Source organism: Mustela putorius, unplaced genomic scaffold, assembly GCF_011764305.1.
Source record: "Mustela putorius furo isolate JIRA1106 unplaced genomic scaffold, ASM1176430v1.1 tig00003942_pilon_pilon_pilon, whole genome shotgun sequence".
Lineage (NCBI taxonomy): Eukaryota > Metazoa > Chordata > Mammalia > Carnivora > Mustelidae > Mustela > Mustela putorius.
Genome location: NW_025422087.1, coordinates 6766906 through 6780403, shown reverse-complemented (window position 1 = coordinate 6780403; position 13498 = coordinate 6766906). Strand labels below are relative to the sequence as shown.

Genomic DNA, 13498 nt, shown 5'->3' with positions numbered 1-13498 from the left:
GTTTGAGGCTTCCTTTGGTTCAGCAACGAGTGAGCTGTGAAACAAGCCAAGCTGTTTGCTTTCCCAGTATGGAAAACAAAGAGCTTGAGTGATATGGTTTTGACCATCCCCACCCAGCTCCAAAACATCTGAGACTCTCTGGGACACAAAGCAAAAATTTTGAACTAAGATTGCTATAGCGAAATTGCAACAGATTACAATAAATGAATTAAATATATGACTTAAGGAGACAGAGAAATAACACAAATCTAAATATGGGACGGAATGATTTAGAAGACCTCTAAAACCAAAAGTAATTCATTAAGACACTTAGAACTGATGAATCTAAGAATCGGTACTTAAAAACAGACAAACAAACAAACAAACAAACAAACCAAACTTCTGTCGAAGGTAAAGCTTAAACTTGAGAGAAAGTATGAATACACTTCTTTAGGAATAAAAAGAGAAATGTGTGCATAAGAACAATGTAGATGGTCTGTATTTTAGCATATGTGCTGCCAAAGTGAGCACCGTAGACAGTCTATATTAACAAATTTTAAAATATGCAAAAAATAGACAATCTCAGTGGGAAGACGTTACCAAAGTGACCCAAGAAAAATCTTGGCATCTGAGAGTGCCAATAATTATGGAAGAAACTACAGCAATGATAAAACATAAAACCCAATTTTCCTAAAGCTGCTAATACCAAATTATTTTATAAGTAAATGTTAAGGAGCATATACTTCTATATTACTCAAGTCATTCCACAGAACAGAGAAATAATGGAAATATTTCTAATTTATTTAATAAAATTCAGATATCCTTAATACAAAGAGCAGAAAAATATAGTGCCCAAAACAAACAAACAAGCAAAGTAAAAATCAACAGTCTGATATGACTTATTAGGAAATTAAGTGAGTGTTAAGAAGATTATAACCAGGGGCGCCTGGGTGGCTCAGTGGGTTAAAGCCTCTGCCTTCGGCTCAGGTCATGATCCCAGGATCCTGGGATCAAGCCCCGCATCGGGCTCTCAGCTCAGTGGGGAGCCTGCTTCCTCCTCTCTCTCTCTCTCTCTCTCTGCCTGCCTCTCCGCCTACTTGTGATCTCTCTCTCTGTGCCAAGTAAATAAATAAAATCTTAAAAAAAAATTATAACCAAATAGACTTTATTTCAGTAATGCAAATATATTTCAAGCTCAGAAAATTTGTTAATAATTATTTGAATCCATTACCTCAAGTGGGAAACACATGCTCATTTCAATCACTTAATAAAATTTACTTTTGTGATCACAGAAATTGTAGTTTGGTAAGATTAGAAGATTAATATGATCAAATTATAATCTAAAATTACCCAGCACCTTACAGAAAATGGTGAAACACATATACATTCTCCATAAAATCAAAAATGGATAGAATCTAATAATTTTACCTATGAATTCTGACTAATGTAATAAAATAAGAAAAGATAGAACTAGTTGCATTTCTTTGCAGATGATATGAAATTATATCTCCAAAACCCATTACTGAAAAAGAATTAATAATTTCAGTCAGAAAGCTCATTACAATAATAATATAGGAAAAAACCATTGCTTTCCTATGTATTATTAGCAATAATGGATTGAGACACAAATTTTCCACAAAGACCCAATTCCTAATAAAAATTTAAAAAGATAAGGGATCTATGGCATGACTTCTAAGATTAGCTGATTATAATTTCTACAGCTAGTTTACACATCTACTGAGAGCTTGATCTCTTGCTAAATAAGAGATTTATATGCGTTATTACATTTACTCTGTATAGCAGTGATATAAAGTATTTCCATATACATTTTACAGATGAAGAAACTGAAGCGATGGCATGTTAATACTCAAGCATAGATAGACTCAAGCACTGATAGACTCTGAATTCAATCCCAGGAGACAAACATCACTATTTCCAGGTAATAGGGATTATTTACCTATAAGAGGACCATGAAAAACCATAAAAGCTATCAGAGATAGGCAAAGTAGTCACACAAATATAAAAAGATCAACTGACTTCCTCCCTAGCAGAAAAAAAAAAAAATTGGCTTCCAACTATAGTCAGAAATAATAAAAAACTAAGACTAAACAAGAAATTTGTGGAACCCATAAAAAGAAGAAATACTATAAAATATTGGCAAGAGACAGAAAAGCAGACTTTAAGAAAAAAAGAAAACATTGTTTTTTTTCCCCAAAATTAATCTGTCAATCAGGTGGATTTATAATAAGAAAAAGATTTTTCTGGGGGCGCCTGGATGGCTCAGTGGGTTAAAGCCTCTGCCTTCAGCTCGGGTCATGACCCCAGGGTCCTGGGATCGAGCCCCGCATTGGGCACTCTGCCCGGCGGGGAGCCTGCTTCCCTACCTCTCTCTCTGCCTGCCTCTCTGCCTACTTGCGATCTCTGTCTGTCAAATAAATAAATAAAATCTTAAAAAAAAAAAAAGATTTTTCTGGGAATATGACAAAATGATTCTAAACTAATCAGAGAAATTTGGATGACACTAAATGATCAGAGCTAATATCCCATGTACTGCCACAAACTGACATCATGCTTGATACAACACGAGGAGGACACAATATTGTTACTATGATATACCTGTCAAAAAAAGTGCCTAACTTGAATTTAATCATGAAGAAACATCAAACAAACCTCAACTGGGAGCATTCCACAATTGGTCTGTAGTCTCTAAAAAAACTTCAAGGTCAAGAAAGAAAAGGAATGAGGATGTCTTGCTCCACCATAAAAGACACTGAAGAGACAACTATGAAAGTGTGTAATCCTGGATTGAATCCTAGACTCTGGGGGCAGAGGAGTGGCAGACGGGTAGCAGAAGGGGTAAGATGGTGTTGGTAGTAGTATAAATAGCTACAAGGGACATTATCGGGGCAATTGACAAAATTTGAATATGGACTGTGGCAAGAAAATGCTAAATTTTCCTAATTAGATAAATGTGTTATAGAAATATACAAAAACATGCTTGACCTTGTGAAATATACATTGAAGTATTTAGAATATCTGCACTGTAGTTCTATCTGCAACTAACTCTCAAATAGCCTAAAAAAAAGTGCGTGCGCGCGCGTGTGTGTGCGCGTGTGTGTGTGTGTGTATGTGTGTATGTGTCGTGTATGTATACAGGAAAATAGGAGGAGGAGAAAGATGTGATGATGATATGAATGATAAAGCAAATAGAACAAAAGGTAAATAATTGGTAATTCTGGGTGAAGGGTATAGGAGAGTTCCTTGTAATGTTCTTGCAACTCTTCTATAAGTTTGTAATCCTATGAATATGAAAAGTTACAAGTACATATATATGTTATATATGTGTAAAATATATATATATTATGTATAATGTGAATTATATATATATAATGAGTGTCTTATATTCCTGAATATGAAAGTATGTTTCAAAACCACAGTAATTAAAAGAATGTGGTAGCATAAGTAATCAGAAAAGATAATAAAATAAAATAGAAAGCCAGAAGCAAGAATTCAGAATATGATAAAGTTGAAATCTCAAATTAGTAAGGAAAATTAATATTGGGATAGGAGAAGGTTTTGAAAGTATGGAATGAGGACAGGAACTATAAAAATAAGGGGAGTAGACTTGACGAGGCACATATTTTAAAGATTATGTATAAACTTCCATAGAGAAGTAATCCAAGGTCATGAATAAGTAACTCATCAGAGATGAATGAGTAATAGCCGATAAACATATGGAAAAAACGTTTGACCTAACAAACAGAAATGCAAATAAGATAACAATGAGATTTTTTTTTTTTACCGACTGAACTATCAAAAAATAAAAATAATGATATTTTGCATTATTGGGAAGAGTGCCCCAAATAGGCAAACATAAAATAGAAGACTACACAGAAATTAATAACGATAACGATACACATCTATTGATCTGGAAAGATGTGCACAGACTTTCCCTTCCCCTTGGCCATCTCAGTTATTCATTAGTTCTCAACATAAATATACTTGCCCCCCCCCCCCGGCTTTTGGTGGTCATATACCTTCAAGGTATCTTATAACCATCTTTGTCACTCATCACAATTTAATTTAATGCTTCTCCCTCTTGGTCTGCCCCTCCCCTGACTCATGTTCCTGATCTCTCGCTCCCAAATAAATATGTGAAATCTTTAAAAAAAAAAAAAATCCCTTCTTTGGTCTTTAATAATAGATAGTAGTGGAGAGAAGATTGATTCTTGCTGTTTAAAATGGTCTTTCTTTTTTTTTTTTTTTAAAGATTTTATTTATTTATTTGAGAGAGAGAGAGACAGTGAGAGACAGCATGAGAGAGCAGAAGGTCAGAGGGAGAACAAGACTCCCCGTGAAGCTGGGAGTCCGATGCAGGACTCCATCCCGGTGCTCCAGGATCATGACCTGAGCCAAAGGCAGTTGTTTAACCAACTGAGCTACCGGGGCACTCTGAAATGGTCTTTCAAATAAATGATCTTTCTAATAATAATTTCCTTCTTCAACTTATTTTCCTACTTTCTCTATGTTCAAAGGGAAGATGTCCTTCCACCCTAATGGCTATAACCAAAGCACCCAAATTAGCATTTGCTTGCATTGTTAAGTCAAATTATTTGATTCTTTAAATTCTAGAAGAGAGGACAATGAAAATATTTCAAAATCATTTAATGTAGAAAGATACTAATCCTGAAGGCATTTAAAATTCATTCTTTCTGCCTCCAATGTGTCCTCTTCTCTCTTCTAAGCAGACTGTAAAATCTCTTATCAGTTTTTTTTAAGACCTCTGCCATAAACAAGTGGCTTAAATATCTTGTAGTTGAATAATAATCCTCTCTAAAGTCAGTTCAAGGGATGCCTGGATGCTTCACTTGGTTGGTTAATTCTGCCTTTGCTTCAGGTGTGATCCCAGGATCCTGGGATTGAGCCCCTGCTGAGCAGGGATCGAGATTCTCCCTCTCCCTCTGCTCTTCCCATTCCCCCACCCATGCTTGCTTGCTCACACTCTTTAAATAAATACAATCTTTAAAATGAAGTCAGTTTAATTTTTGTAAAACTCCTTCAAATAATATGTGAGCCATGATTAGATATTTCAGAGACAGCTGATGCTACCAAGTCAAATTATCAGTGATTAAGATTTTTAAAAAATTTGGCCCATATAAAAGCTTATGCTAAAAGTATGAAGCCAGCTTTAATATGACTAATAATTTTTCTACTCGTAGATGTTAAGATCAAAAAAGGTACCAAAAGGTACCAAGAATCATCTTTTTCGGGGCACTTGGGTGGTTCAGTGGGTTAAAACCTCTGCCATCAGCTCAGCCTAATGCAGTGGAGCCCCATCAGGCTCTCTGCTCAGTGGGGAGCCTGCTTCACCCCCTCTCTCTGCCTACTTGTGATCTCTGTCTGTCAAATAAATAAATAAAATCTTTAAAAAAAAATCATCTTTTTCACCTTTTACCTGGTATTCATATGTGGATAAATAAACATCCTCAGTTTGAAGAATGCTGTAGGTAAATTAAAGGAAGAACAAATTCATTCTGAGAAGGAAATATATGACCACAAGGATTGGTTTAGGTGTGACAGGATCCTTCTTAGATGCTTGTCACTTTCTTCAGGTCCATTCTCTATCTCTAGGTAGGCTTGAGTTTGGGAAATGGAGTCAACCAGATTTCTGAGAATTTGAGTATGGGTGTGCCCCTTTTATAGTTCAAATTTGTAAAATCACTCATTGCTGTTTACTCTGGTTTAGAAGAGCAGGGGATATATTTTTAGAATAGGAAATTTCACAGTTAATCAACAATCCTGAAAAAATCATGGAATAGAATGAGCCTGTGTGGAAACAAGCTTTTAGTGTTCAAAGTTGCCTTTTTTTTTTCTTTTTTTCTTTTCCCATTTTCCAAAAATTCAGTTCTGTAGACAACTTCAACTCACCTCAGAGGCTGGACTGTTTAGTTTCCAGCGAGATTCCAGTTGGCCCAATGTAGCACAGAATGATATACTAAACTATGTAAAATAAATTGAAGAATAGAATACCCCATTTTTTCTTTCATCAGTATAAAGAGAAAATCTTTGGGAAGAGTTTAAAGGATTTGGTAAAGATTGTGCATCTTTTGAAGGAAGAAAGGACCCATGATGATGGTAATCCTTTATTTTAGCTCTAGTATAATCTCTCGATTTCTGAGTTCTTAATCTCTTCTTCATGGGTAAACTGAATAGTCAGGAATTAACTGATTCAACACTATAGTGTATCGATTTATACCATTTCTTTGGGAACTGTGTTACACTCAGTATGGAACTGCTTTTACACTCTGCTATTCTCTCTGCTTTTATGGCAAATGCTGTTCAGAATTGGGTTATAGCTTTCTTTCAAATATTTGGTGATGACATTACACAAGAAACATCATATTAAAAATTAAAGGCATACAATTTGAATTCTAAATTTCTTTCCTGCTTGTTTTCTAATGGTGAAGGCCATTTTTCTTGCTCTTCAAACTGTAACCCAATGTCTGTCTCTTACACACTGGGAGCAAACGAGCATATCATCAAAGACTTCACTTAGCAGCCTGGGAAATGTCCTTCCAAGCTAAATATGGTTCAGCTCCAACCCTTACTATACTGTTTAAAGCTGTATTCCAATAGCAAACAGAAATGTCTGCATGATGTCTGCACCAAACTATATAATTTATATACTAATTCTCATCCTAAAAGAAAAAGCTTTACCCATAGAACAAATACACACTAAAATCAATAGGAATATATTGAATGGATGATTTTTGCATGAGGCAATGCTTTAAGTGTGTTAAAATACATACAGCATAGTTTCTGTCCTTAAGGAATCTAACATCTATCCTGGAAAATACGATATAAAAGTATGAGAATGTAAACTACAATCCAAGGTCTCAGGACAGTTTATAAGATGTGAAGGACAATTCAAAGCAAGTGTGGAAGAGCTGTTGTAAGTCAGTATATGACAATTTCAAAAGGAGTCACAGAGACAATCACAGCAGATGTTACAGGAGTTGAGAGTAAAAGATAATTACTTCATCTGGGATGAGCAGGAAAATAGTAATGGGAAAGACCAACTTGAAAGTGGATATAAAAGAAGGGGTTCTTTGTATTGGCCAGGAGACATGAAGAGAACCTTTTGGAAGTGACAATGTTGGAAGTTGAGGTGTGGATTAGAAAGCAGTTCAGGGAATTCTGACGGCTCGTCTTCTGCTCTCACTGCTTGTCGACCTCTTTGTGTTAAAATGAAAAAAAAAAAAAAGTGAGATTGTCTTTATTTAGCAAAGGAGTCAATATATTTTTGCTTAACTGAACGTACCAGAACTAAAATAAATTGGTCCAGAATAGCCAAGTGCATAAAACAACAAAACCACTTGCGGCCATTAAAGTTGCCTTAATTATAGCCGCTAGTTGCTCAGTATAAGAAATAGGCCCATTTATAGCAAAGAAAGCAGTCCCAAATTCAGAATGACTTGGTAAATGTTGCCTATAATATCTGCTCACAAGAGCTATTTCCTATCACTACCACTGAGAACCGTCCTGTCTGTTACCAAAAACACACTGAGGCTTCGATTTGGCAGAACACCAAATGAACTGTAATTAATGGGACGTGGAATTACAAATGGAAAAGCCAATGATTCCTAGACTCACGGTGCTTGTCAAACTTTTATGTGCATATAGATAGATCACTAGAGGAACTGGTTAAAATACAGCTTCTTCTTTCAGTTGGTATGGGGTGGGGCCTGACATAAGAAATTTGCTAATGTATTTTGATTATTTATAACATCCTCTACAGTAGAATGTAACTCTAGAAGGGCAGGGGTCTTTGCTTACTTTGTTCACTGATGGATCCCAAGCACTAAGTGTGAGGCGGTCAGTCATTATGTGTTGAGTGAGCGGATGGCATTACCCACAAACCCCCACGCTAAGAGGATGAATTTGCCAACTCTGACTCTGAGTGATTAGTTTTGCTCAAGAGACACCACTGACTCATTAAGACTAAGAAAGTTCTGCAACAAGGATGGAGGTGGCCAAGCGGCCAGGTGGCCAGAAGTTTGTACTAAGATCATTTTCTGAGTCACTGCCTTCCCTGTGGGACTCGGCTTGCCGTGTGCTCCAGCCTTCACTCACCCAAAGCTTAATGGGCATGAAGGTTGACTTGGCGTAAATTTCAGCTCATGATCTGGCTTCTTCTGACTCTCGCTGTCTACCAGCTGTGATGCTTCGTGGGTTGCTCATGTCTGATAGCCTTGGGCCTTCCTGCCTCACAAGTCTTCATCTGAATTCTGCTTTCTCCCAAAACACTGTGTGGTTTGGCTTAAGACCTAAATCCCATATTACCTTGGCTGTTGGCCTTCTAAGCTTTGGCAAAGTTGAAAGAGTTAGGCACCAATTTGGCAACTACCTGGAAATCACAGTATTACCCTGTGAACTCCTAAAGACTGTGAGTCTGACCTACCACAACTGGCACAAAGTGTTTGAGCAATTGCATGGGTATCTATCTGGAAGGTCTGTAAATTATGTCCTCGGAACTAGAGAGGCTGTGATTCCTTTTCATACCCAGTTAAATTTCTGCCGTGCGTTTTTTTGTTTATTTGTTTGTTTGTTTTAGTTTATTTGACAGACAGAGATCACAAGTAGGCAGAGAGGCAGGCAGAGAGAGAGAGAGGGAAGCGGACTCTGCTAGGCAGAGAGCTCAATGTGGGTCTTGATCCCAGGACCCTAGGATCATGACCTGAGCCGAATTTAGAGGCTTTAACCCGCTGAGCCATCAAGGTGCCCCTCTTCCGTGTATTTTTTTTTTTAAGATTTTATTTATTTGACAGACAGAGATCACAAGTAGGCAGAGAGGCAGGCAGAGAGAGAAAGGGGGGAAGCAGGCTCCCTGCTGAGCAGAGCCCGATGCGGGGCTCGATCCCAGAATCCAGGGATCACGACCTGAGCCGAAGGCAGAGGCTTTAACCCACTGAGCCACCCAGGTGCCCCTCTTCTGTGTATTTTATATTCATTTTCTTTACCCAGTTTTATGTTAGGCTATGTTTCTATATCTTATTGATTCATAATTTTAAAATATACTCTGGGTACTAATTTTTATTACTTATATCCAACATAAATATCTTCTCCTATTATGTAGATCATCATTTCGTTTATAGGACTTTCTGTTGGACAGACTTAAATTTTAATATAGTCAGACTTATCAATTGTGATTGTGTTTTCTGTATCCTGACGGAGAAATTCTTCCCTGATAGGAGATTTTGAAGATACTCTTCTTACTTTTTGAAAAATTCACATTTGGATCTTTAATCCATCTAGAATTTATTTTTGTATGTGTTCTGAGGCAAATATCCATAATTCCCCCTCCTTGATCTGCTATGTCAATATCTGGTGCTATAGCACACATGACATGCCATTTCTGTACATGCACGACATTTCTATACATGTGCTCTCTACTTTCTTTGGTCTGTGTTTCTATCCCCACCCCAATACTACTTTGACTAAATCAATATCGCTCTAAAATAAGTTTTAAATAGAGTAAGTTTCTCCAGATAGCTCTTCTGCAAACATGGCCTAAGTATTTTTGTTCTTTTGTGCTTTCCCTATGAAGTTTAGGATCATCTTGTAAAATTTCAAACTCTCACTCACCCACACAAAACCTACTGTGAGTTTGATTGGAATGTGATTGAATTTTAAAATCAATTTGGCAAAAACTGACTTCGATATTGAATCTTAACCACCTAAGAATGTGATCTGTCTCTTCTTTGATTTGCATCTTCTTTAATATTCTTTGGTAAAGTTTTTTATTTTCTCCATAAGGATGTCTTTCAGATTTGTTCCTAAGTATATTTTAGCTTCTGTTATTATTGTGAATGAGATCCTCCCCCCTTCCTCCCCAGTCCCCAATTACTTAACAACGTCTAGTTGTTATTGTCAGAAAGCTTTGGTATTTGCCAGTTGTCTGGCAGTCTGGGTTTACCAGGGCTTAGCTACAGGCAACAGGTTCATCCTTTTTTTCTTTTCCAGCTTTTTTAGGGAAGTGCAGGCATCAGGGTGTCTTCTGAGATCTGACTTCTGAGTGTGTGCTTTTCCTCTGGTGAGGCTGGTGAGGTTGGGGCTCCCCGAACAAAAGGGCATCATCATTTTTAGGGGCCCATCACACCCAGATTTCACATAAGCCTCCTTTCCTTTTCAGAGGCTTAAAGGTGAAGTATCTTTCTCAATGTTAGGAAGTGTACTCACTGAAACCCAAACTTCCCTGGCCCCAGCACCAAGGCTCTTAGCTTTTGCTACACATTTCCTTCCACATACTGCTTCTCTGATAAGAAACAGAGCCCAGGCCACATCAGTGTCAACGCAGGCCTTTGCCAACTAGACCACGGTGGTGCCCGCCCTCACGGAGAAGCCCAGACTAGAAACAGAGCACTAGTCCTGCGGACTCTGCTTCCTTCCTCTCCTTTCCCTCCACTCCTCACCCCTCCTCTCTGCTTCCCTCCCCAGCTCCTCTCCCCTCGCCTCTCCTTCCCTTTCCTCTTCTCTTTTCTTTTCTCTTTTTCTTTTCCCTTCCTTTCCTTGTTGTTGTTATGTTTGTTTTGCATCCCATTTCCTATTACTGGTTTATTATCAAGGCTACAACCCAGGAGCAGCCAGACGGAAGAGAGGCACAGGGCAAGGTATGGACACAGGTCACACCACCCTCCAGCATTTCCACATGTTCAACCCAGAAGCTCCTTGAATCCTGCAATTTCAACTCTGCCTTCCAAGCAGCCCACAGATCCTCTCTATTTCTCAGGTCCTCTCTCACGATGGCTGCTGCAAACAGCCTCCCCACGGCTCCCATCCTCACCTCTGCCTCTTACACTCTCTTGGCCTGCAGCAGGGTGACATTTTTGTTATGAGGACCTGATTGTACCTTTGTTCTGTTTAAAAACCTCTGGTGCCAGGGCACCTGGGGGGGTTAATCAGTTCAGCGTCTGCCTTCGACTCAGGTTGTGATCCTAGGGTCCTGGGATCGAGTCCCATGTCAGGTTCCCTGCTCAGTAGAGAGTCTGCTTCTCCCTCTCACTCTGCCTGCTGCTCCCCCTGCTTGTGCTCTCTCTCTCCCTGTGTCAAATAAATAAATAAAATCTTAAAACAAACAAACAAACAAACTCTATGCCTCCCACGCAGGCATAGTAGAACTCACCTCCCTTTCTTGACTTGCTGGGCTTTGAGAATCTGGTTCTGCACTCATTCTCTGACTTTTCCCTACCACATACATACTCTGTATTCACTGTCCTCCAGTCCCACTGCCCTGCATTCTATCTCTGCAGAGCTCCTCACAACCTTGGGGCCCTTGGACCTCCTATTCTCTGTACCTAGAACATTCCTTCACCAGCGTCCTGCATGGAGTCTCACAGGCACCAGCCTAAATACCACTTCTTCAGGGGTCCTCCCTGACCACCCAAGGAGCCCAACCCCTGCCCTGAAAGTTGCTCTCTACTGTGTCATGTGGTTCACCACTTCATATAATTTGCCACAATCTGTATTATTATTATTATTATTATTTTCCCCAGAAAAAAACAAAAGAAAACAAAACTATCTGAAGCATAATTTTTGGCCACTCTTTCTTGCATTTCTTTACCCCATAGCCTCACCGAATGTTTGGCTATGGGGAAGAAGCAGTTTCTTGTTTTGGTTTCTAGGTTGTGGTCAAATATACACAACAAAATTTACCATTTAAGCCATTTTTAAGTGTATAATTCTGCGGCACTGAATATGTTCACGGTATTGAGCAACCATCACCACTAGCCATTTCAAGAACTTGCTCATCTTCTCAAAGACTCTGCACTTGTTAAACGTGAATTCTTCATGTGCCCCAACCCCCCAGCTCCTGGTAACCTCTATTCTTTCTGTCTCTCTCAATGTGACAACTGTGGATACCTCATATAAGTGAAGTTATACAGTACTTGTCCTTCAGTGTCTGGCTTGTCTCCCTCAGCATAATGTTTTCAATGCTTGTCTATGCTGTAATATGCATCTAGACTTCATTCCTCTTTAAGGCTGAATGATATTTCATTGTATGTGTTCATCACACAGGGTTTCTCCATTCACCTATCAATGGATGTTTAGTTGTTTCCCCTTTTGGCCATCGTGAGTAATGACGCTATTGTATTAATTCTAAAAAGGTGATGATTGGGGCTCCTGTGTGGCTCAGTTGGTTAAGTGTCTGCCTTAGGCTCAGGTCAAGATCTCAGGGTTCTGGGATTGAGCCTGGCCTCAGGTTCCCTGCTCAGCCGGGAGCCTGCTTTTCCTTCTGCCTGCCGCTCCCCGTGTTTCTGCTCTCTCTCTCTCTCTCTAATAAAATCTTTTAAAAAGAAATTAAAAATAAAATAAATGGGTGGTAATTACCTGTTTCTCCTCACCTGAAGTAAGCTCCAAAAGGGGAGAAACTGTATAAATAGAATAATACCTGGCTTCTGGCAGGAACAGTATAAGCCAAGTTCAAGATTACAGGCAACTATGATATGATAACTTAAGTAGTCGTACTTGGTGAACATAAACAATCAAGGACCCCTTCCTTGAATGGGTCAACAGCACCTGTCAGCTAAGTGATGGGAGGAGGGCATTGCCTGTGTTATGCCCCAATAATGGGTCGGTGGCTAAAGGAGCGAGACTGACATAAAGTGAAGGTCAAGCAAAGCTTTATTTCGTGCCAAGCATCAAGAATCTAACCAAATGTTCGGGGATGCACCTCTTACAAGAGAGGGTGACCCTTCTCTGTTTCAGTCTAGCTTTTAAGGGCAAAGGCCTTGTAGTCAGGCCTGGCCACGCACAGGTGGCCAATGAGATTATAACACACACACAGAAAACTCCACAGTGATGCTAAGTGACCAATTGAGTTACAATTACCCTAGTAGACATTTGAACCAGACTATTACACCTTGATTGGGATTAGTGCCCAAAGGGCAGGACCCACACTCCTTGGTAACCAGGGAGACAGTATGCATCCCCTCGCTGATTGGATGTCTCCACTTGGCCTGACCCATCTTTGTATCTGGGCTTTGTTACCTGAAGCTGGTTTCCGGGACTTGTCTCCAAGTAAATCCCTTGGGGGAAGGGGAGCAGGGACAGTTTCTAAATAGGTCCCCACAGCCTGATTTCCGTGCCTCTTCTTGACTTGTTCCTTTTCAACCCATTCCTCCTACTTTCACAAGAACGATCTCTTTAAAACATAAATCTGATTACAATACCCTTCTTAAAAACCTTCACTAACTTCCCATTTATTCTTAAAATAAGTCTAAACTCCTTCTGGGCTGCTAAGGACCTGGGAAAGCTGGTCTGCCTTACCTATTCAGTTTCAGCTCCAGTTCTTTCAGTTCTTTGAATGTGGCATGGTGTCTCATGCACTGTTGTAGATGCTCTTCCTTTTCTAGATATCTTCAGTCCTCTTTATCATCAGTTCCTAGTTGTCCTTTAGATTTGCTTGTACATCAGATATAGGAGAAGACTTTCCTGACATGCCAAGTCAATTGCTCTTACT

At 39.1% G+C, this 13498-nt stretch overlaps 1 protein-coding gene across 2 annotated transcripts in view; it reads right to left on the bottom strand.

The window, feature by feature from the left end:
- FRY (FRY microtubule binding protein) overlaps positions 1–13498 on the bottom strand; it is a 433556-nt gene that overhangs the window by 349973 nt on the left and 70085 nt on the right. The gene's annotated exons all lie outside the window — the stretch shown is intronic.